Consider the following 26,249-nt stretch of genomic DNA (forward strand, 5'->3'; position numbering starts at 1 on the left):
GCTGCTGTCTATGGGTCGCACAGAGTCGGACACGACTGAAGCGACTAAGCAGCAGCAGCAAGGAGCAGCATGTGTTGTTTGGGTGTTATTTGGATGGGAGGGAAGGAGCATTTGGGTTAATTCATAGAAAACAAATACATAAATAAGAGATCTGAGTTACCATGATTCCTTGAAAGCCTGGCATTCTTGGAGAACAGCACTTACTTAATAAGAACTATATGACCTCTGTATGTCACCAGCTTCCCCTCCACTCATGTCCATGCACAGCCAGTTCAGAGACCAAGCACCTGTTAAGTCTGGAAATTCTTAATACACCCTGCAGGTCATCACTTGAGGGTTTTTTTTTACTGCCTTTGAAAGAAAAAAGTGTCCTTTTACTCCATCCTAATAGCAACTCAGAATTCTTGGAATTTTAAGAGTTTTTTGTTTCAGTAGATAATGAGGACTCCAGTGAGCATGTCTGTTAAAGCTCTCAGATCACTCCCAGAGTGACCTTTACAAAGGTCCTAAAATAGGTTAGAATACCTATTATCTTTTTATATAAAGCCGAAATCTTGCCGTGGAAGAAATTTCCAATGTGAAGAATGAAACACACTACTAGGGTTAATAATGACCAAAAAAAGTAATACTTAGAATCATACATCCAACCTCTTTAAAGCCTCTTTCTATTAACACTTTCTTTTTCCACTTCCTGTGTGCTCTCACATTCTTATGGGTTTATCATCTTGAAGGTAAAGCTCACAATAGCTACTGAGATGGCTTCAAAACATAATGGTTTTATTTCTTGGCTGTTGGTAAGGTTCTCAGTTTTGCAATTTGTATTTCATAAATATCTTAACATTTTTTTTTTTAAAGGAGAATTTTGAAACAATCAAAATCCTGGATAAAGACATAGCCTATGTCCTTTGTATTCCAAAGGAAAAAGTGAAGCATCTTCAAAGTGTTGTTTAGACCACTTCAGTGGCAACCCACTCCAGTGTTCTTGCCTGGAGAATCCCAGGGACGGGGGAGCCTGGTGGGCTGCCGTCTACGGGGTCGCACAGAGTCGGACACGACTGAAGCGACTTGGCGGCAGCAGCAGCAGCAGCAGCGCTGATACACTGTATCATTAGCTAATGCAGAAATTAACCTCTCTGTTCCTAGTTTCCATATCAGTAATTTAAGGGAGTTTGGATCAAACTCCAAAGTCCCTGGCAAGCTCTAGAATTAGCTGATTTAAATTGTACTATTGTATCCTAGATTTATTTTGACTTTAAAAAATGGAAGTCATGTTATTTTGTGTCCTTTCTAATACTGAAACTGAAATTCAAATCTTCTGGGGGCCAGACTGTAGTATAAGTGAGTGACTCAGATGACAAGCAAGAAAATAGAGTCAAGGATCAAGAACTGGCATCTGTGAGGAGACCATGGACATCGATGTGGGGACCGTGGTGATCTGTGACTGAAGAACATTGATACTATGCTCTAGCCTCTGTGAGCATTAAAGAGATAGAGATGTGAGTTTATAAATGTTTCCAGTATTTCAGAAGCTCAAAATATTCATATTTGTTGATACCACCTTGATCTTTAAATTGACAACCAATTCAAATTAAAACATCATCACTGTGCAGGCCAAACGCTGGCATCTCAATCCTATCTAAAAGCTACTGGTTTCATGATGAAAGCCATACTGGATAAGATTTACCCCTCCAGGGGGTTATTGTTGCAAGCTAAGTTTCCACAGGGGAAGGATCCAGTAGCCTGAGTCCATATTAATTTTCTCTCTTTAAAAAAAAAACAAACTACTAACATTTTCCCCTACAAGGAAAAGGCTAAGTAAAGCATCATAATAACCAGAGATGAAACTGACAGTCAGAAAGATAGACACGGGATACTGTAAAAATGCCTACAGGGCAAGACAAACTGGTTTTGCAGAGGTGGCGTACCGACCGAGATCTGAGTTATAGCTCCATTGGCCAATTGGTGAACAGCACAAGTTATGGCGGGGCTGACTAGTCAATCAAAATGGCCACAGGATGAAAATTTGCTTTCTTTTTCTTCCCTCAAATGTATTGATATATCTCCCCATAGACTCCATTCATTTCCAGCTTCAAAGTGAGTTTAATCATTGGTAATAAATCACAAGAACTACCCAAAAACCACACCTAGAAAATAGACAAGTGAAGACAGAAAACTATAAATAGGACTGTTTGTTTTAGAGAACTATTGATAAGATAAAGAAGTTGGCATCTTTAGGATTTCTAAGTTTTTATCTACTGATAATTCATTTAATACATGGAGGTCCATAAAAATTTCAAGGAAAGGTACATAGGTTTATGGATTTTCTATATAAATAAAATTAGTTTTCTTTCAGTTTGTCTCCTTGTTGTTACACTATACAAAAAGAAATAATCTGAAAATTTCCACTAATATTGTTGTGAGGTCCAAGTGAAAATATAGGCTATGTTCTCTACTGGAAGTTGGATTCCTCCACAAAAGAGCCTGAGTCAAAGTCTTGGGAATTTATTTGAGAGATGGTCCCAGGAGCAGGAAGCATGAAAGGAGAAAAATCCAATTAAGCTGGAATATTGAATTGGTGATGGTTTTAAGCAACTAGGTTCATTCCTACTGGGGGCCTCTGAGAACAAGGTAGAATATGTCTCAGAATGCTCCCACCAAAAACCAAAGTGTCTGATCCCTTTATAGATTCTTAGTCTCTAATAGTTGAGATTTACTGTGGGTTTTATCTTCCTTGTATATAATAACTGTTCATGGCTTTAGGAAGAGTCTTGAAGCAGAACAGCAGAGAGATACTTGGGGGCACTTGAGGTAGGAATCAACCATCAAATTACAGGTACACTAAGATGTGTATAGATGCTCCCTGGGTCAGGAGAATCCCTTGGAGAAGGGAATGGCTACCCATTCCAGTATTCTTGCCTGGAGAATTCCATGAAGATAGGAGCATGGTGGGCTACAGTCCATGGGGTTGTTGCAGAGTCAGACAGGACTGAGGGACTAACACTTTCACACTTTTAAATTAAGTATACAAAATTGGACCACACCAAAAAAGATAGGCTGTCACCCTTTAGAGCAGCTAGAAATGAAGTGGGATATAAAGAGAAATCCATGAATATGCCAAACAAGAGAGAAAACCTGGTACCCTCGTATCATGACTGCCAGTTCCATTGGGTGCTGCCTGTGTGCCTATGTGAGTTCTATCTGTTTCACGTGTATCAATGTATGTAACCCTGACCACAATTTATGCCATAGGCACTACTTTTATTCCATTTTTCAATGATAAGCAAATTAATGATTAGAGAAATTAAGTCCTAATGTTTTAATATACCACATGAATGAAAAACTAACCATGGTTCAAAAGAGGCCCAAATCAAAAGTCATCAGGGAAGATATCTTGAATCTCAGGCATTGATTTGCTGCCTCATATGTGATAACCCTAGAGAATATTCTCAAGCCAGCAGTTGTAAGGATATATTTATTTAATTACGGTTTCTGATCTTAAGCAATGATCAGCACACTAGCAAGTCACAAATAAAAAGTTTTCTCAACATCTAATCAACTTCTCTGGGAAAATACGACTCAAGTTAGAAATGTCTCAGGGGTATTGAATTATCAAGAAACACACCCACTGTATATCAAAAGATCCTCTCATATGAAACAAGTGCTTATGCAAGTGTACCTGAAAAGAAATTTACGCTAAAAAGGAATTATGTTCTTTTAAAAAAAAGTACTTTTTTTCCTCCTGCTGGGTATTACCATTGTGTGTCTTCAGAACAGAATCAGGTTTTTACAATTCGTTAACTCAGTGCCACCACTGGCGTGCCAAAGACTTGTGTACCCCATGCAGAGACCTTATTTCCCTTTCATGGTAACTAATGACTTCCCCACCCTCTGCTTTCTTGGCTTCCAATACAGGTTTTGAATACTATGGGGAAGAAAATGGAAAAAAAAAAAACAAAGAGACAATGGAAAAGGTGCTTCTGAAAAATGAGTAAAGTTATATCATATCACAATGAGCATTTTTATTCTGATTCACTTAATTTTTTTTAAGCAGATCGGTGGGCAAATGTGGGCATGATTAAATGAGTCCCAGTAGGTGATATAGTAATTTGAAATACTCTTAATGATGTCAAACTGAACTGTTACAATGTGATTCTTGGCAATTAAGACATTTATCCACCCAGATCGGAATTATTATTATTTTTTTTTTTTTTTTTTGCTATTTATGATATATACCTTTTTGTGATTTGAGTTTCAATTTTGGCTCAAATAGAGGGATTTTTTTTTAAACTGTATTCAATTCTTTTCTATTAGTTACCTAGTTAATTCAATTTCCTCGGAAATGAAATGATACTGACAAGCAGATATACACACTGCCACATAATTTCTTTCCATGTTGCTTAAAAATATAACAGTGAATAAAATAGAAAGAAAAAAGTAGACACTTTAGCAATGTAGACATAAATGGTGATGACTTGGATGCAATATGAAAGCTGGCTTGTACAACCTGTTTAACATATGGTCAGAGATACCAGTGTCTTTCTTGGTTCCTTAATTTTTCTCAGAAGGTCTTAATTTTCAAAACATATGGTTCTGTTAATAACTGGCCAAAGAATATCGGCATGTGATTTAAAAAAAAAAAATCAGAGCCTTCAACAGAATGTTTCTCTCTTCTTCATGCTATTATAATAAAGGGAAAATGGACATCATTGGATTTTTGTTTGGGCTTCAGACCTCCTTGACATTCCTTGACACTGTGTGCCCAATTAGGGGTGGATATAATTTGGGGACAGGGGCTTCCCTGGCGGCTTGGTGGTAAAGAATCCACCTGTGATGCAGGAGATGCAGGTTAGATCCCTGGGTTGAGAAGATCCTCTGGAGAAGGAAATGGCAGCCCACTCCACTCCAGTATTCTTGCTTGGGAAATCCCATGGACAGAGGAGCCTGGTAGGCTCCAGTCCATGGAATTGCAAAAGAGTCAGACATGACTTAGCGACTAAACAACAATGACATAATCTGGGGACAGGGTCCATAGATTTCCTTAAAGTCATAGAGGGGCTTGAGACATTTCTGCACAGCATGCACACACACACACACACACCAAACAAACAAAAATACAAAGCAAGATGAGGAGAAAATGAATTACAATGCTGAGATAATTAGACCTTTAATTGCTTTTCTTGACATTAAAGGATGTCAAAGAATCATCTACTCTGTTGCATAGTTCTGATCCATGCCAGAAAAAAACTTTCTGTGTCTGTATTTCAGCAAAATGTTCTTCTCCTGAACCCCTTGGCAGTACTCAGGTTTTGAAGTTAGACAGTCTTAAGGATTCCTTGAATAGTCCTCTGTGCCAAATTCATGGCTCATATGCAGCACCTAAACCAGGCTGTAAGGTCTGTATTTCTGTGATTGAATTTAACTTTAGAATATAATTATACCCAACTCCTACCAATATTTATATAATTATTCTGTGCCTTGTTTACTTGTATTGTTGTTCAGTTGCTCAGTAGCATCTGACTCTTTGCAACCCCGTGGACTGCACGCGGTACGCCACTCCTCCCTGTCCTTCACCATCTCCCAGAGCTTGCTCAAACTCATGTCCATTTATATAACCTGCTTTAAATTCTCGCACAGATAGTAATCATAAGGTAAATACCCTTGTGAGAAAAGTTAAACCTGGGTAATTACATCACACTCCTGTCATTTTGGCCCTGATCATCCTTTATTTTCCCTAGTAGCGCTTACAGTTAACCAGCTGACTTTACATTATATGTTACTTTGTTTTTGAGTTGTGTCTGTCACCCCAGTAAAAAGTAAGTGCCATCAGGCTTTGGCAGGATATTGGCTAACATGTTCAGCATTATACCCCAGTTCCTAGAACAAAGTGTAGCCATAACAGGACCTTGGTGGAGATTTGCTGAATGAACTCGGTTATCTGAGCTCATAGAAAAGGTTATAGAGACCAAATATTCCCCAGAGACCAGCCAGCTGATTCGCTTCTCTGTGTTGTTTTGATTCCTCCTAATGAACTGTCCAAAGTGTTAAAACAGAATCATGTGTTAGTTCTGCAATCTCTTATGTTTAGACAGAAATCCATTCTTTATACATGAATGTTCCCTATTTAAATAACAATATAATTCTTAGCACTTGTTTTAAGTGATTCTAAAAGGAGGAAATCATTGGCTTTACAAGCCTTGCATAATTGAAAATCTGGGTACATTTTAGCAAAGGCTAATGGGTACATATTTATTTTTCTGTGGAGTTGCTTTTGTATAGTGCCTTGAAAGGAACTCTTATTAAACTTTTAATGATATTCAAAACAAACTCTCTTTATGTTTCTAAAGAAAATTAGCATGCTGTTTGCAGCCTTATACCAGCTTCAGTTTCATGGCCTTTAAATCATCATTTATATATTTCTAGTGTTCACCAAAGAACAAAATATGTCCCATAGAATTCGTGGTTTGTTTTAAGGATGCATGAGAGTACAATTGAGAACCATGCAATTCATAACAAATTCAATCTAGACAAGACAGCGTGTCATTCAATTCAGCCCCACCTATTTCTCCTTTCTCACAAGAGACTGAAGAATGGAAGTCATTCGCTCAAATATGAAATTCATGAAACACTTTCATTCTATGACAGCCATACACCAAGGACCAGAAAAATCATTTCATCTCATAATGTTTTAGAGACCCCAGGCAAATGTAAACAGTAGACGCTGTTAGACATAAAGGATTCATTACAACCGCTAAACAGCTAAACTGAAAATCTACTGATTTATTTGGAATTCCATAGGATTCTGGTGGGAGACTTATTAAATTATTTATTAAACTTCAATGGAAAAAAATTACTATTTATTAAATCTGAATATAGCACTTATAGGTGTCCTTGTTTCATACCATGGTTTATATTAAGGGGTAAAATACATGGTAAAATAACATTTAGTGTCTAACATTAATCCACCAGTAGTAATCCATTTTAATATAGGACTATAGTTCTTCAGTAAGCTGACTCCATAGTGATTTGGTGGCTCAGACGGCAAAGAATCCACCTGCAATGTGAGAGACCTGGGTTTGATCCCTGGGTTTGGAAGGTCCTGGAGAAGGGCAAGGCAACCCACTCCAGTGTTCTTGCCTGGAGTATCCCCATGGACAGAAAAGCCTGGCGGGCTACAGTCCATGGGGTCGTAAAGAGTTGGACACGACTGAGCGACTAAGCACAGCACATGGTCTTGTGAGAAGATTTGCCTCAATAGTGAGGCTTGTCTGAGTCCCAGAGACTAAGGTTTGGTTTTCACACAGAGAGAATATTCCTGTCAAACAATGTCTTCTGAAAAAACTATCTACGTAGTTTCATCATAACTGGTTCTGTATCGTTCCTCTTCCAAACTTTTCAAATACCTAGCACAAGCACAGGATGCTGTTCTTAAATGGGTGTGTTCTGTCAAATACTTATGCCCATAAATTACATATAATTATAGGTGTGTGTCTGTATCCACATTCAGATATTATGTACACCTGTCCACACAGCCGGATATCATGAGCATCTGTATACATCCAGATATTGTGTGTGTCTGTATACACACAGACACTGTGAACAACTGAACACATGGCAAAATGGATATAGTGAACTCTAGGAATAGTAGAAGGGCATAGAAAGAATTATGGAATGAGCAATGCCAGTTGTGACACGTAGTAATCATGCAGAAAAAGCATCCAACTTGATGCTTTCAAGTTTGTATAGTTTCAGGTCTATGGGTTAGTCAAAAGTCCCAAGAGGACAGGTGACTGAGTGAACTTGATCTCAGATAAATCTGGTTGATACAGCCTCTAGGATAATAGTGGAATAGAATCAAATAAGCTATCTAAGTGAAACAACAGTAATTTAAATTAGGACCTGTGACTACTAAAACTTGATCACTGAAGAGATGGGAAGAGAGGGGTGTGTAAAGCTGATCACAGGGAAGACAGGGACAGCATAAAGGAATTGTGTCTCTGAAAGGAAGGCTGGTTGCATCAGGGTCCTGATGAGTGGGAAAAAGAGATGAGAAAGATAGAGCACATGTGAAAGTCAGAGAGAGAGATTTGAACATGCTATTCTGTTGGCCTTCAAGACGGAAGAATGGGGCCAAAAGCAAAGACATGCAGGCAGGACCTAGAAGTTGGCAAAGGCAAGCAAAGAGATTCTCTGCTAAAGCCTCCAGAAGCACCCCAGCCCTGCTGACCCATTGATTTTTACCCCAGTGAGATTTCTGGTCTACAAAACAAATAACACATCTTTATTGTTTTAAGCCACCAAGTTTGTGTTAATTTGTTATAACAGTAATAGCAAACCACTACACCCATTCTTGGGCTTTCCTTGTGGCTCAGATGGTAAACAAAGTGAAGTCACTCAGTTGTGTCCAACTCTTTGCAGCCCCATGGACTGCAGCCTACCAGGCTCCTCCATCCATAGAATTTTCCAGGCAAGAGTACTGGAGTGGGTTGCCATTTCCTTTTCCAGGGGAGCTTCCTAACCCAGGCATCAAACACGGGTCTCCCACATAGCGGGCAGACACTTTACCATCTAAGCCACAACCTGCCTGCAATTCAGACCTGTGTTTGATCACTGGGTGGGGAAGATCCCTTGGAGGAGGGAATGGCTACTCGCTCCAGTATTCTCGCATGGAGAAACCCATGTAGAGAGGAGCCTGGCAGGCTACAGTTTATGGGGTCGCAAAGAGTTGGACACGACTGAGTGACTAACACACACACACACACACATTCTTACCAGAATTAGCCAGTTTCCATGTGAATTTTATCAAACTATCTTTTATTGTACTCACTGGATCCAGTAAACTAGAAACAATATTTTTGATTTAAATAAAATGTATTCATCTTCCTTTCTTCCTGCCATCACCTTAAGTTAGGAATGAATGATTTATTCATTTTTGGAGGATTATTTTTCAAGCTAGAAGGATCCAAAGAATTCTTGTCATCTCCATATCAAATTTGGCTGTTCAAATCAATACGGCCAGTAGACCTTATATTAGTTCAAATACATTACTTAAGATAATTTTTTAACCAGTTTAATAATAAAGGAAGAAGTTGATTTTTTTTCCTTCATTAGCAAGCAATTAAATTAATTCAATTTTCTTTTACCTAATTTTACAGTTATTTAATCCATTAATACTAGGTCTGTTAAATTAAAGATCCTGAAATTTGTTTGATCACTTAATGCTTTTGTTGGGAGATAAAAGTTAAGCTCTGATGTCTCTAAACTGAGAAGAAGCAAAAAGTCATTTTTCACAGTCCATTTGCTCCTTCAATCACTTTATATGTCCCTCAAGGAAGTGTGTCTATATATCTTGTCCATCATAACCCAGCTAATTCCTCATCCCGTATGTTTATTCCCAATGAGATGAATAGATCAAGGGCCTCTCTGAGGTGTTACCCAGGGCCCCATAACCATTAATCTTGAACTACCTCCTTTCTGTGCTGGCATTTGCTGCCAATTAGAGTTTAGATTCGACAAGATGCTTCCAATTCACCTTCATTATAGACTAACCAAAAGTAGAGAGTTTGTATGTTGACACTTTACTTTAAAAACAACAATAAAACTAACAAGGAAAACAAAATACAAGATAAAGTCCACAAGTGTTGACGTCAAACTAGAGTTTATAGATTGGTTCTCAGTCTACCTGCGAGGGGACCTCAGACAGCTAAGACAATGTCTTCCAGCTCTCATTTTCTCACATATGTTAGGGAGAAGTTACAGCATTTATTTTAGTTGCTTGCTTAATTGCTTCCATGAGATACAATCTCCAAAGTTTTTACACACCTCCAGCCTGTGGCAACTACTTAATAAAATGCCACTATTGTCTTGCTTCTCTTAAATAAGTATTTGAGTGCAAGACATGACTTTTAACTTTTTTGAGTGGCATCTTCTTCATCTGTTCATTAATGAAGTTTGACGAGATAATAACCTATTATTCTCCCTTTAGTAGTGAGATTCTAAGAATATAAACATAAAGAACACAGTTGCAAAAATGTATAAAAGATGTCAAAAGACAATAATGTTATTTGTATATGTTTCTACAACTGTCTTTTTTCAACAAACACTCCCATATTAGCTATGAAGTTCTACTGTGCCATAGATCATTTGGAAAATATTATGATCTTTGAGGTTTCTTCAATAAACATTTATAATATAATAAAATCTAATATTTATTGTTTATGACTGGCACTGTGCTGTGCTATATGTGAACAAACTCACTTGATCCTTGAAAAACTCATAAATACACACTCACACACATTGGGAAAGTTGGATGTGTGCATATTTATAAATATAAATATAATTTATATTTATGTATATGTATAAATATACATATAAATTTATGTATATGTATATATAATATATTTATACTTATAAAGTGTATATATATAATATATATATTTAAGGATATATATATCCTTAAACTAATACCTTAATACATATTATGTTCATTATTATATATGATATATATTATATAGTTCTAATTGATATAAAATTCTAACCGATATATATTTATACATATATAAAAGGGAAGTTATATATTATATATATAGAGAGAGACATATATATATATAGTTGATGAGGAAACTCAGGCAGAACTTTCTCAGTGTATTTATTCAGTAAAATTTTACTGTATCATTAAATTTTTATCATTATCATTACCATTTATCAAGCTCTAACCTTGCAGGACAAAACTGCTTTGTGATCTAACCCTCTCTCTACTTTATACATCCTTTAGAACAAACTAGACTTTTAATATTCATGTATTGCTGAAGCCTGGCTTGGTACTTTGAAATCCAGTGTGGATTTGATACTTACAGAACATCTCAGTTCAGACTATTTACTTGCAAGTGCTATAGAAATAGTGACTATCAGCAATACGTGAACTGTGAACTTCCAGATGTTCAAGCTGGTTTTAGAAAAGGCAGAAGAACCAGAGATCAAATTGCCAGCATCTGCTGGATCATCGAAAAAGCAAGAGAGCTCCAGAAAAAATATCTATTTCTGCTTTATTGACTATGTCAAAGCCTTTAATTGTGTGGATCACAATAAACTGTGGAAAGTTCTGAAAGAGATGGGAATACCAGACCACCTGACCTGCCTCTTGAGAAACCTATATGCAGGTCAGGAAGCAACAGTTAGAACTGGACATGGAACAACAGACTGGTTCCAAATAGGGAAAGGAGCATGCGAAGGCTGTATATTGTCACCCTGCTTATTTAACTTCTATGCAGAGTACATCATGAGAAATGCTGGGCTGGAAGAAGCACAAGCTGGAATCAAGATTGCTGAGAGAAATATCAATAACCTCAGATATGCAGATGATGCCACCTTTATGGCAGAAAATGAAGAGGAACTAAAGAGCCTTTTGATGAAAGAGGAGAGTGAAAAAGTTGGCTTAAAGCTCAACATTCAGAAAACGAAGATCATGGCATCTGGTCCCATCACTTCATGGGAAATAGATGGGGAAACAGTGGAAACAGTGTCAGACTTTATTTTTGGGAGGCTCCAAAATCACTGCAGATGGTGACTGCAGCCATGAAATTAAAAGACGCTTACTCCTTGGAAGAAAAGGTAAGACCAACCTAGATAGCATATTCAAAAGCAGAGACATTACTTTGCCAACAAAGGTCTGTCTAGTCAAGGCTATGGTTTTTCCAGTGGTCATGTATGGATGTGAGAGTTGGACTGTGAAGAAAGCTGAGTGCCGAAGAATTGATGCTTTTGAACTGTGGTGTTGGAGAAGACTCTTGAGAGTCCCTTGGACTGCAAGGAGATCCAACCAGTCCATTCTGAAGGAGATCAGCCCTGAGATTTCTTTGGAAGGAATGATGCTAAAGCTGAAACTCCAGTACTTTGGCCACCTGATGTGAAGAGTTGACTCATTGGAAATGACTTTGATGCTGGGAGGGATTGGGGGCAGGAGGAGAAGGGGACGACAGAGGATGAGATGGCTGGATGGCATCACTGACTCGATGGACCTGAGTCTGAGTGAACTCCGGGAGTTGGTGATGAACAGGGAGGCCTGGCGTGCTGCATTTCATGGGGTCGCAAAGAGTTGGACACGACTGAACTGACTGAGTGACTATCAAGTTGGACAATACAGATTTAAGTCTGTACAGACTGTGGCTAATGTCTAAGGCATTACAATAGGTTAATCTAAAATCATGTATTCAATTTTGAGATTCAAAAATTATTTTAAGAAGGTATTAACTCTAGTTTATATAAAAATCACTGCTAGTTACAGGTGATAGGTGTCAGCTTTGCAGGTACTGGACCTGCAAGAGGGAGGAAAATGAACACTAGGGAGAAAAAGAGGGTCTGGAATTGAGTCTTGGCTTGATTAAGTCATTTAAAATGCACAGAGCTCATTGTTTTTTTTACTTCTCTGCATCATTCTGAGGATACAATGAACTAACTTAAATTGTAGAGAATATGATGTGAAGAATGGTAACAATGGTTGTTTTTAAGATAATAGTGATGATTAATGTTTGGTGAGGAGGAAGATGATATCAGCATTGTTGTTTTTAACCTAAAATCTATATTAGATAATCTTTCCACAGGAAAATTGTTCTAAAAATAGATCTCTACCTAAATCATTAACATATAAAATTCTTGATAGTAGAAATGTGAACCAGTTACATAATTATTAAATTTGTTTAACTGTTGTTCTTATTTTATTTAATCACCAAAATTAGATCTTTAGTTCCAAAAATATGTCAAGAGATAAAGAAGGTCATCATGGGACATGAGGGTACAAGAGCATAATGGGAATGATGATGTTTATTTCCATGAGCTATATTAACTGGAAGTATATTAGGCCAGGGAAAAGTCATTTTAACTGTATTATCATAATAAAACTCTACATCAACATTCTGTGTCAACGAAACAAGTCAGCTAAAAGGATTTTATATTTTACCAGGACACACAAAATTTTAATAAGAAATTGTTCAATTAAGCACTATGATTAGCTGGATTTTTAACAGTTCATGTATTCTTGACTGGTTTATCACAAACATCAAATGCTCTTCTAAGTAAGAGTACAGGATTGCACACTAAAAAGTAGTTAAAGAATTTTAGGAAAAGCTTGCAGTTAAAGATGTAAATTGTAATTACCCTTTACTTTTGGTGAGAGAAATGTCAGGGACAGCATATGAGAGAAAAATTTGGATTAACTCACATATTTGTAGAAGTTTCTTCAAAAGTTTTGCATATGTTAATCAAAGTGAAGGAGGGAATATCCTGATTTGAAATAATATTAATGACAACAGTAAATCTTAAGGTTCTATATCAAAGAGTAATAAACAGGTTAAGAATTAGATATCTAAGGACAAGATACATGCTTCATACTTTGGTTTGGTTTAGTTAGAGAAATTGTGTTCTCAAATGGAATATTTTGCAGAAACCCAATATGTAAAACAAACTAAAGTGATGTCTTATTAAAATAAATTATTTGTATGTTCAAATTTGTATTTTCTTCTTAGTGTCCATCAATAAAAAAGCGATTGTGATCCATTAAAATATTTAGAATTAGTTTAAGATTATTATCAAGCTTTGGTTCTCATTATCTGTGTTTATGCCTTTATATATAACTATAAATATGAGGAGAAGCAATGTGAAATTTCTGCTATCGATTAATTGTAACCAACAAATATGAAAACATCACGTAGTTCGAGGTAACAGTAGTCATTGTGTTTGGTTTCTTAAGTATTTCCACCTGTGATATTTCCATTCTCTTTAATTTAGACCACCCAGAACTGGAAATATGGTGAACTTTGTTTTAAAGTTTAATCACTAATGATATCAAGAATTTGCTCACACACACTACCATAAGAGTAAGAGCTGTTGTTGTTCAGTCACCAAGTTGTGTCCGACTCTGTGCAAGCACGTGGACTACAACATGCCAGGCTTCCCTGTCCCTCACTCCCAGAGTTTGTCCAAGTTCGTGTCCACTGAGTAAAAGTTACACAACTACAGTTTAGTATGTTTTAGAAGAATCTTTTATATATGCTAAAGGATGTATTATTATTGTTGTTCTTGTTTAGTCACTCAGTCATGTCCAACTCTTTTGAGATCTCATGGACTGGAGCCCACTAAGTTCCTCTGTCCATGAGATTTTCTAGGCAAGAATATTGGAGTGGGTTGCCATTTTCTTCTCTAGGGGATGTTCTCAAAGGATGTATATCAAGCAGAAGAAAAATTATGTCACATGGAAAGGCTAAGTTGCAAGAAGAAATGTGATAAAATATACTGGTACATATGTGAGTAAATTTAAAAATAACTAACATTATACAATACAATAATATTGTCTAATTTGGGAATAATTAAAACTGAAACTGGATAATGGTAATATTTAAGTTGGGAGGAGATAATTAGAATAAACAACTGTAAGGTCTTATATTATTCTGTAGTATGATAAAAATATTAACTTCAGATGTCTTTAAGATAGGCAGCTTCAGTTCAGTTCAGTCGCTCAGTCATGTCCAACTCTTTGCGACCCCATGAATTGCAGCACACCAGGCCTCCCTGTCCATCACCAACTCCCAGAGTTCACTCAGACTCATGTCCATTGAGTCGGTGATGCCATCCAGCCATCTCATCCTCTGTTGTCCCCTTCTCCTCCTGCCCTCAATCCCTCCCAGCATCAGAGTCTTTTCCACTGAGTCAGCTCTTTGCATCAGGTGGCCAAAGTACTGGAGTTTCAGCTTTAGCATCAGTCCTTCCAATGAACACCCAGGACTCCTTTAGGATGGACTGGTTGGATCTCCTTGCAGTCCAAGGGACTCTCAAGAGTCAATCCAACACCACAGTTCAAAAGCATCAATTCTTCGGCACTCAGCTTTCTTCACAGTCCAACTCTCACATCCATACATGACCACAGGAAAAACCATAGCCTTGACTAGACGGACCGTTGTTGGCAAAGTAATGTCTCTGCTTTTGAATATGCTATCTAGGTTGGTCATAACTTATCTTCCAAGGAGTAAGCATCTTTTAATTTCATGGCTGCAATCACCATCTATAGTGAATTTGGCTTGGGTAATACTAAATGACATACAATATCGACCTTTCAAACAAAAAAAGTCATAAAGGAGAACTAAGGGAAAATCCATTATCAATATAAAGAGAAGAAATAAAAAAGAAAAAAAGACTGCAGTAAATCAACATGATGACAACATACAGAATTGTCATACAGGTTGTAAAAAATCCAGCAGCTGTCTGCTGTTTCCAGGATATAGATCTAAATTTTAAGACTTAGGGGAATTGAAAGATGATTCTTTGCAATCCTGTGGATGATAGCCAGACCCTCCTCTGTCCAAGGGGTTTTCCAGATAAGAATACTGGAGTGGGTTGCCATTTCCTTCTCCAGGGGATCTTCCTGACCCAGAGATTGAACCCACATCTCCTGCATCAGCAGGTAGATTCTTTACCACTGAGCCACCAGGGAAGCTCCATTTATCAGGTAAATATTAACTAAAAGAAAATGAGTATAGAAATAATAATATTAGACAAAATAGACTTTAAGACAAAAATAACTCATATAAATAGCAATATTTTGGTACTAAGCACAATAGCAATTTAATTCACTAAGAAGATACAAAATTCTAAACTAGTATAAACCTAAAAACACAACTTCCAAATACATAGAATAGAAAATGTTGAGTACAAGATGAAAAAATAGGCAATTACACCATCAGAATGGAAGAACAGTGTGCATTTTGTACAAGCAGAAGACTTACTAGAGATATAAAATTTTAATCAACACAATTAGCTAGCTTGATCAGAAATTCATAATATCTACATGATCTTCTTGAATTCCTTGACCTCCTTTCCAGAGGGAAGGGAAAAGTCCACAGGTCCCTATGATCTTGAATGTGTTTAATCTCCTGTGTACACAGACTGCAGAAGTGTGGGAACGATGGAGACACAGTTTTCAATAAGCATCACATGGATACACCGGTTCTCTTTTGAACAAAGGGATTATACAGTACCCTAATTCCATGATAACAAGTAAAGTTCAGTTCTACATTCCATCAGTCTTAAAAAACTGCTGACACTTTCCAGACCAGGACAGTGCCGGTGCACACCACACACATGCTTGTCACCTCACTGTGTGCTGCTCTACCCTGAGGAGAACTAAGCCAGAACTAACCAGCCTTTCATTGAGCCTGTTCTTACCTGCCTGGTGTTAAATGAGCAGACAAGTGCACGTCTTTGCAGAGTTAAACAATCCCTAATCATAACATGTTCTCAAGATTTTCAAGCACCACCTACATATAGAAAAAGGGTGTATGTTTCAGAGAATGGGGATGATATTTCAAAGTCTGCACAAAAAAAGGGTTTGTGAACCTGGAATTTCAAAGTGTTTAAAACTGATTCACAGTTACTATGAAAGTGTATATTGGGTTTTATTAATATTTTAGGTAGTTAAAGATAAAATCAGAATTAAAAGTACTAAGAACCACTGTGTAGAGGACCCTCAGCAGAGCACAGTTAAGAAAACCACGAGCCTATAATATAGATGATTGCTACACAGATCTTTAAACACAAAGGAAAAGCAAAATATGGGTATTGGGTATTTCCTACTAAGGAGTTCATTTCAGCCATCATATGTTTATTCATCATGCTAGTTATTGCGGGGTCATATCCCTGCCAGCAAGTATATAATCCAAGTGTGTTTGTGCTAAGTCACTTCAGTCGTGTCCGACTCTGTGTGACCCAATGGACTGTAGCTCATCAGGCTCCTCTGTCCATGGGATTCTCCAGGCAAGAATACTGGAGTGGGTTGTCATTTCCTCCTCCAGGGGATATTCCCCACCCAGGGTTCGAACCTGCATCTCTTATATCTCCTGCATTGGCGGCAGGTTTTTTACCACTAGTACCACCTGGGAAGCCCAATATAATCCAAGGACGTGCACAAATAACCATCACACAGACACACATACAAACGCACACCGTGTATGACTCAATGTGGTTAAGTACTACGCACAGTAAAAGTTTCTGCCGAAACTTCTTGACTGATTGATTTAGTAATTCAACTAAAACTTAAAGCTTTTACCAAGTGTTGGGCACCACGGTAGACACAGGAGATGAAACACTGACCAAGACAGGCAAGATTCCTGCTCACATGGAGCCTGCATCCTAATTCAGGAGACAGACCAAATTAAGAAAAGAATGAATGAATGAGATAGTTTCAAAGAATGTCAACTTCCTTGAAGGAAATAAACATCCTAGATGCAATTTTACAACTTCAGCCCTACTGACATATTGGGTAAAATAATTTTTTACTATGGGAGTGATGTAAACATTGTAAACATTGTAGGATGTTTAGTAGCATCTCTGGCTTCTATTCACTAGATACCAATAGCACCTTCTCAGTTAAAACAACCAACAAAATCTCCAGACATTGCCACATATCCCCTGGGGTGGGCGTGGGGTGGCAAATTCCTCCCCAGCTGAAAACCACTGTACAAGAGTGATGGAAATAAGGATGAGTTTTTTGCTTTTGTTTTTCTTGGATGGTCAGGAAAGACCTCTTTGAGACCAAAAAAAAAAAAAAAAAATCCAACCAGGAAATATTTTGGAAGAAAGCTTTCTAGGCAGAGTTGAACAGTTAAGTGCTAATAAGGTGATAACGAACTTGAAGTCCTAAAGGAACAGACAGAGGCTTATTTGACTGAAGAGAAGCAGGATATGGCAACAGAGAGGCAGACAAGAACAGATAGAGCTTTACAGGAGGCCATGGTAGAAAGTTTAGATTTTTTTTTAATGTAATAAATTTAGATAAAAAAAGAGAATTTCAGATTAACTGTGAAGGAAGAAAGATTTCTAGTCAGACATTTAAAGGTGGAAAGATCTGGATTTTTACAGGCTAAAGTGAAAGACAGAAGTATTTGAGGTACTGATAAAAGATCAGAGAGGATAGAACCTGCCTGGAGTAGAGTAAAAGATGCACAGAAATGGAATTGCAGAATTGTCAGTAAAGTAGAATCTAACTCAGGAGGAAGGGACTTTTGAGGGGAATCTTCTATTTCAACCACCAGTGGATGCAACTCAGAAGAACGCTCTCAAGGAGAGGGTATTCTAGGCAACATACTGACAGCTGCTGTGAGCTGTGGGACCCAATGCATGAGCATGAATTCTGGCTCAATCCTGAACACGCCTCTTTAGGGAGGGAGGGCCCAAAGCCAAGTACAAGCCAAGCTAATGCCTAAGAGGAGCCAGAAACCAACAATCCAGGGACAGGCAACTAACAGTACAAAGCTGCCAATGGCTTGATTCTAATATTGGATTGGCCAAAAAGTTCATTCTGGTTTTTCCCCATGCTATTATGGAAAAACCCAAACTAACTTTTTGGCCAACCCAATACATTCTTCTTAGAGGTTTTTAGGGGCAACACTCTCAGACCAGTAAAGACAAAAATAATGGACATTAGCTCTTTATTCCAACTCCCTCATAGTTGTAGCATAGCTACCATTTTTAAAAATATTGGCATGTGTGAGACATTTGTCTAAGTGATTTTCTCATTTAATCTTCTGAACAGTTCTATGAGGTAGATTCTCTTATTTCCAGCATTAAAAACATAAGGCACTAGAGCCTTGAGATACCCTGTTACTTGCCCATGGAATCTGAAACTTAAGTAGTTCTGACTCAAGTCTAATTTCTGAGCCAACACATAATACTCAAATAAACCAATCCATACCATATACTGCTCAGATGAAGGGACTGACAAAGGTGAAATCTCTTGCCAAAGGCCATACCCAGCTAATATCTGGTTGAGGAGCAATTTGTAATGAATTGCTAACACGTGAAGACCTACTCAGTCTGGGAGTTGGTGATGGACAGGGAAGCCTGGAGTGCTGCAGTCCATGAGGTCACTAAGAGTTGGACACGAATGAGCAACTGAACTGAACTGAACTGAACTGAAGACCCACTAATGCTAGTTATTTTTCTAGGCAATGTATACACATTATGTTGAATCATCTTCACCAAATCTACAATAAAGGTCTTATTAGCTGCCTCAAATTATAGATGAGAAATCGGAGGGCAAGAGATCTTAAATAACTTGTCCAAAGTCACATGGGTTTCCCTGGTAGCTCAGAGGTAAAGAATTCGACTGCAGTGCAGGAGACACGGGTCCACAGGTTCAATCCCTGGGTTGTGAAGATCCCCTGGAGAAGAAAATAGCAACCACTCCAGTATTCTTACATGGGAAATCCCATGGACAGAGGACTCTGGTGGGCTATAGTCCACGGAGTTGCAAGAGTCAGACACGACTTAGCGACTAAAACCACCACCACCACCACCAAAGTCACACAAACAGCAAGTGGTAGAATTGAGATTGCAATTTAGACAGTCAAATGCCCAGGTCTTCATCACTACACTAAATATCATAGAACCCAGTTCTTTTCAGAAAACAAGAAACTTTTAGAAACTCTTATATAGTCTTATTTCTTAAAAATAAGACATATGATTTTAAATATTGCAACCTTATTTAAAAGAATTCACAAAGATGTCTGATAATGTTCTAAGCAGGGGCAATCCTTGGAAAGCCTCAATTACTGTGTTTCTGTTTGTACAAAAGTCCTAAAGAAAATATGATAAATTCATTATTTAATTCATGTCACATGATACCTTAACATCTAAATAAGCATAGGAAAAGAAGGCTTTGGGCATTGATTCTACAGTCCCATTTAATGCACAGGCCAGTTAATGAGCTCAGGTATGTCCACATTACTTCAGGTAAAGATCTGTTCCTGTCTCATCTGCACTCGCATCTCCAGATCTTCTAACCAAACACAGTTTGAGAAATCAACAAAGACCTAGCGTTGCAGAAGCTAGTTTTACAATCCATGTATTTGCCTGACATCAGAATGACAGACTGTTGCTACCTGTGTGTCAGCACACTTCCCATGGCATCATTGTGACATAAGAGAGTGACCCAGTCTGTTGGTGACCCATTCTGTAGAAAAGTGTATATTCTCAAGCAAGAAAATTGGAGGTATTAAAAGGTATCTGTGAAACATTAGAAGAGAGGCAGTACGTGGCATCAGAAGTGGCAGATTTCAGTCCAGGGTTACCCTTTACAAGTTTTGTGGCCTTGGGCAAGTCACTACAATGGTTCTGAGATTAGGGCTCTTCATTCTGCAGGAGGCAACATGATCTTGACCCTGGCTACAAGGCAGGTTGCAGTGTAGATCAATAAAACAGTGTGTTGGGTAGTTTATGGGCTGTATAATGATGCTCTAACAGTAAAGGACCATGTTCATAATAGAGATAATTTTAACTGAACTAAACAGAGCACGTCTCATTTGTCCTCAGGTCCTTTTGATGATGCCAGAGTGCTGCAGCCAAGCTGACTCAAACCTATGTATTCTGGGGCTACAGGAAAGACGAAGTCAACAGGAATAAGATATGCATGCTGCTGGCAGCTTCCTGAGATATAAACGGAAAATTCTTAGTCTTTCAAGGCATTAAATCCAACCTGACTAGGCACAACTAATGCGAATGAGACAACCTTTGCAGACTCTGTAGCAACTAGCTATGAAATCTTTAATATTAATAATACCAATAATAGCAGTTCATGTATCAGTTAATTACTTTTGCAAACAAAATGCTCTAAGACTTATAGGCTTAAGAACAATTGTTTATTCTTAGTTTCTCTAACTGCATGTTGGTTGAAGTCAGGCAGCCCTGACTTAGAATGAGGCCCACTGGGGCTTGGCTTCTCATCCTGGGTTGGGCTCCTGTGTGTTCATTCTGGAGCCCAGGCAAGGGGGACAGCAGCTACGTAGGGCAAAGGCTTTTCAGAGCAATGTCACAGGTGCCAGGGAACCTGTGTGAGAGCTCATTTCAGAACTCTGACCAAATCTGTTTAAGTCATATTCACTAGGCACTTACTATGTGTTCAAGTAACTGAATGCTTTACCCTTTTTCTTTCAAATATTTTTCACATCAACACTATAAAGCCAGGCCTATTTTTCTCCTCATTTAAAAGAGAATGAAATGGAAGTAAAGAGAAATTAAGAAACTTTCCCAATATCTTGCTGCTAGTCAATGGCAGGGTCAGGATTCCTGTGTCGGCAGTGGACTCCAGGGATTTGCCAGTATATTCTATTGTCTGCTTAAATCCTTAATCTATCAATACTGCAATTAAAATGAGACTAGTTTCAAAGTGTTGGGTATACCTGTGTTCCCATGCCATGACCCTTAAACATGAATTTTGTTTTGTTTATGTTGTTGATAACATGCATTTACCCTGTGATGTCTAATAAAATCAATACAGAAATCTACCACCCAAAATCTAGAATATTGCCAACATCTTTGTGTGCTCTTTATGCCTCCTCCCTGAAGGTAACCACTCTCTTGAATTTTATATTTATTAATCTCTTGCTTTTTTAAAGAGATTGATCATATATGTCTGTGTCAAATAATTTTGCTTAATTGAAACATCAACTGTGCTGTCATATGTAACTACAGTTAATCTATTTTTTATTATTGTATAATAGTACATTTAGTGAATATATCACAATCTTTCAATTATCCTATCTGTGAATACTGGGTTTCTTCTAATGTGTACACTATTAAAAATAATGCTTCTATGAACAATTTCAATATTAATGTATGGGTTTTTGCTATTCCACCATCCTTACCAATACCTGGTATTGTCAGACTCATAATTTAGGGAAAGTAAAATAATATTTTATTGTGATATTAATTTGTGTTTCCCTGCTTACTAAGCACTTTTGGCACATTTTTCTTAGGTAATCTACCACATATGTTTTCCTACCTGAAAACTGCTTATCCATGACTCTGGCCAATTTTCCTACTGGGTTATTTGTCTTGCTTATTGATTTATATCAACTGTTTATATAGTTATTACATTCATATAAAAGTACCCATTAAATATATTACTGATAGCTTCTGTGTCTTTTCATTCTCTTTATAGGAAACAGTTAAAAGATTTATCAACCTTCTCCTGCACAGTTGTACTGACTTGAATAGTGTCCCGCTCAAAATTCATGTCCACTCAGCACCTGTGAGTGAGACTTTATCTGGAAATTTGTAGACTTTATCTACAAATAAAATCACATTAAGTTGAAGTCACACTTGATTAGGGTGAGCCCTAAATCCAATCACTGATGTCTTATAAAAGGGAAATGAGGACACAGAGAGAGAACAGCCACAGGGGAGATCGCGTGACAACAGAGGCAGACCGCGTGACAACAGAGGCAGACATTGAAATAGGGTCACTGGACCAAGGCTTCCAGTAAGGACCAGAAGCTGGAAGAGTCAGGGAGTAATTCTTTCCTAAAGCATTCAGAATGCAGAGGCACCTGTAGTCTCCAAAACCATGAGGGGATATATTTCTATATTGTAAACCACCAGCTTTGTAGTAATTTATTACAGCAAGCACAAGAAACTAATACAATTGTCAACCATTTTTGTATTATAACTTAATTCTAAAGCTATAAAAAACCTCTATATTTTTATCTAAAATTGTAAATACTTGCCTTCACATTTAAGCTTTAAATTCATCATGTATTAATTTTATTTGTGGGCATGAGATAGGAATCTCATTTTATTGTTTTGTTTGTTTATTTGAATAATGAGTTGTTCCAGTACCATTTATTGAAAGGTTCATTTTTCTCCATAACTTTGCAAAAGTTTCATTATATACGAGAATGCCACATAAGTGTGGGTTTCCTTTTGGGCTTTTGGGTATGTTCCACTGGTCAAATTGCCTATCATGCTATTCTTTATTGATTATTATAAATTTATCATAGTTCTTCTTATCTAATAGAGCTAATACTATCACATTCTTTCTCTTTTTTTTTTTTTTCAGAAGTTTCTTGGTTGTTCTCAGGCATTTGATCTTCCATTTAAATTGAAAATCAGCTTGTAAAGCTCTTTTATAAAACTCTGCTGAGACTTTTATATAATCTATACATCAACTTGAAAGAATAACATTTATAATATTAAGCCTTCCTATCATAAAAGTGATTACATATTATTATTTATTTATATTTTACAATAAAGTAATGCAAGTAATGCATGCATGCATGCTAAGTTGCTTCAGTCATGTCCATTGCTTTGCAATCCTGTGGAGCTCAGCAAGCTCCTCTGTCCATGGGATTCTCCAGGCAAGAGTACTGAAGTGGGTTGCCATGCCCTCCTGCAGGGGATCTTCCTGACCCAGGGATCAAACCCTCATCTCTTATGTCTCCTGCATTGACAGCTGGGTTCTTTGCCACTAGTGCCATGTGGGAATCCCCAGATAAAGTAATAATGTGTTATAATTGCACACTTCCTGTTGAATTTATTCCTAAATACTGTACATTCTTTGTTGTTCAGTGTTGTTCATTATCTTTCCAAAACTGTGTTTTAAAAATTCTTTGCTTATATATAACTGCAAATTTTGATTGACAGTACTATATCCACCTTGCTATATTCTATTAACTAATTTATATACACTTATTTATATATTTATTTATATATAATCACATGCCAAAAAAAGAAAAAAAGTGGGAGCTTGGTTTCTTCCTTTCCAGTTCTTAAGTCTTTGCATCTCCTTCTTTCCTTACTGTACTTGCTGGGTCTCCAGTACAGTGTTGTACAGTAGCAGTAAAAGTTGGCATCTTTGTCTTGTTCCTAGTCTGAAATGTAATGCTTTCACTGTTTTAGTGTTAAGAATTATGTTTGCTGTAGGTTTTCATACTGTTTATCAGACTAAAGAAATTCTTTCCTATTCACAGTTTGCTCAAGTTTTATCACAAATGAGTATGAGATATATCAAGAGCTTATTTGACATCTATTGCAAATTTGTGGGTTTTATTCTTCAATGCATTAATGTGGAAAATATATAAGTAAACTTATTTAAGAGCCACTGAAGAGAGGTATGGCTGATACACAAGAAGTTGTACATATGAAGGCAATGGCACCCCACTCCAGTACTCTTGCCTGGAAAATCCCATGGATGGAGGAGCCTGGTGGGCTACAGTCCATGGGGTCATGAAGAGTGGGATATGACTGAGCGACTTCCCTTTCACTTTTCACTTTCATGCATTGAAGAAGGAAATGGCAACCCACTCGTGTTCTTGCCTGGAGAATCCCAGGGACAGGGGAGCCTGGTACACTGCCGTCTATGGGGTCGCACAGAGTTGGACACAACTGAAGCAACTTAGCAGCAGCAGCAGCAGCATATATCTAAATGTCTTTGGCATTAAGTATACTGGTGGCTCAGGGGTAAAGAATCCGCCTGCCAATGCAGGAGGTGCAGGTGTGGTCCCTTGGTTGAGAATATCTCCTGGAGATGGAAATGGCAACCCACTCCAGTATTCTTGCCTGGGAAATGCCATGGACAGAGGAGGCCAGTGGGCTACAGTCCATGGAGTCACATAGAGTTGGACACAACTTAGCAACTAAACAACAACATTACATCCATGAAACCACTATGACAATCTTTGCCATAAACAAATCCATCACTTCCAAAAGTTTCCCCCACCCTTTTTATTTATCATTAATTTTGAGTGTTGTAAAAACACTATGGCCGGACAGCACTAGAGTAGCAGCTGCATGGTGCTGGAGTGGCCATGAGGAGATACGTCCAAGGTCAGAGAAGCCCCACAAGATGGTAGGTGCTGGAGCGGCAGCTGCATGACGTTGGTGTAACTTTGAGGAGATACCCCACATCCAAGGGCAAAGGAGAAGCCCCAGCAAGATAGTAGGGGGAGCAAATTCACATTTAGAATCAAACATTCCTGCCAGAGATGCTCAGAGGGCTCAAACAAACCTTGTGCACCAGGACCCAGAGACCCCACAGAGACTGAGCCAGAACTGTGTTTGAGCATCTCCTCTGGAGGTACGGGTCAACAGTGGACTGCTGCAGGGGCAGGGGCTCTGGGTGCAGCAGACGTGGGTATGGCATAAGCCCTCTTGGAGGAGGTCACCATTAATCCCACCAAAGAGCTGCCAGAACTAACACAGGACTGGGAAATAGACTCTTGGAGGGCACAAGCAGAATCTTGTGGACACCAGGACCCAGGAGAAAGAAGCAGTGACCCCACAAGAGACTGACCCAGACTTGCCCGGGAGTGTCCAGGAGTCTCCAGTGGAGGCATGGGTCGGTGGTGGCTTGCTGCAGGGTTGGGGGCATTGAGTAGTACAAACATGGGACCTTTTGAAGGAGGTTGTCATTATATTCATTACCTCCACCATACCTCGCCCCAAGTAAGTAACAGGGAGGGAACACAGCCTCACCCATCAACAGAAAATTGGATTAAAGATTTACTGGGCATGGCCCCACCATCAGAACAAGACCCAGTTTCCTCCTCAGTCTCTCCCATCAGGAAGCTTCCATAAACCTCTTATCCTTCTCCATCAGAGGGCAGACAGGCTGAAAACCACAATCACAGAAAACTAACCAATCTGACCACATGGACCACAGCCTTGTCTAATTCAATGAAACTGTGAGTCATGCCATGTAGGGCCACACAAAACAGATGGGTCATGGTGGAGAGTTCTGTGGTCTCTTACAGAACTGTGGTCATGTGGACATTTTGGTCATGTGGACCAAAATGTGGTCCACGGGAGAAGGGAATGGCAAACCACTTCAGTATTCTCACCTTGAGAACTCCATGAACAGTATGAAAGGCAAAAAGATAGGACACTGAAAGATGAACTCCCCAGGTCAGTAGGTGCCCAATATGCTATTGGAGATCAGTGGAGAAAAAAACTCCAGAAAGAATGAAGAGACAGAGCCAAAGCAAAATCAACACCCAGTTGTGAATGAGATTGGTGGTAGAAGCAAAGTCTGATGGTGTAAAGAGCAATATTGCATAGGAACCTGGAATGTTAAGTCCATGAATCAAGGCAAATCAGAAGCTGTCAACAGGAGATGGCAAGAGTGAATATTTTAGGAATTCGACATTTTAGGATCAGCGAACTAAAATGGACTAGAATGGGTGACTTCACCTTAGATGACCATTATATCTACTACTGTAGGCAAGAATACCTTGGAAGAAATGCAGTAGCCCTTCTAGTCAACAAGAGAGTCCAAAATGCAGTACTTGGATGTAATCTCAAAAACGACAGGATGATCTCTGTTCGTTTCCAAGGCAAACCATTCAATATCATGGTAATCCAAGTGTATGCCCTGATCAGTAATGCTGAAGAAGCTGAAGTTGAACGGTTCTATGATGACCCACAAGACCTTCTAG

At 38.3% G+C, this 26,249-nt stretch overlaps 1 long non-coding RNA gene across 1 annotated transcript in view; it reads left to right on the forward strand.

Annotated features, from left to right (window-relative positions):
- Positions 1–21,950, forward strand: part of LOC132343498 (uncharacterized) — a 56,029-nt gene extending 34,079 nt beyond the window's left edge. The window contains exon 3 of the long non-coding RNA XR_009492365.1: positions 20,353–21,950. This is a non-coding gene — a long non-coding RNA (uncharacterized lncRNA). The remainder of the gene's footprint in view (positions 1–20,352) is intronic.
- The last annotated feature ends 4,299 nt before the right edge of the window (positions 21,951–26,249 follow it).

The sequence above is a fragment of the Bos taurus genome, chromosome 22 (genome assembly GCF_002263795.3).
Source record: "Bos taurus isolate L1 Dominette 01449 registration number 42190680 breed Hereford chromosome 22, ARS-UCD2.0, whole genome shotgun sequence".
NCBI lineage: Eukaryota > Metazoa > Chordata > Mammalia > Artiodactyla > Bovidae > Bos > Bos taurus.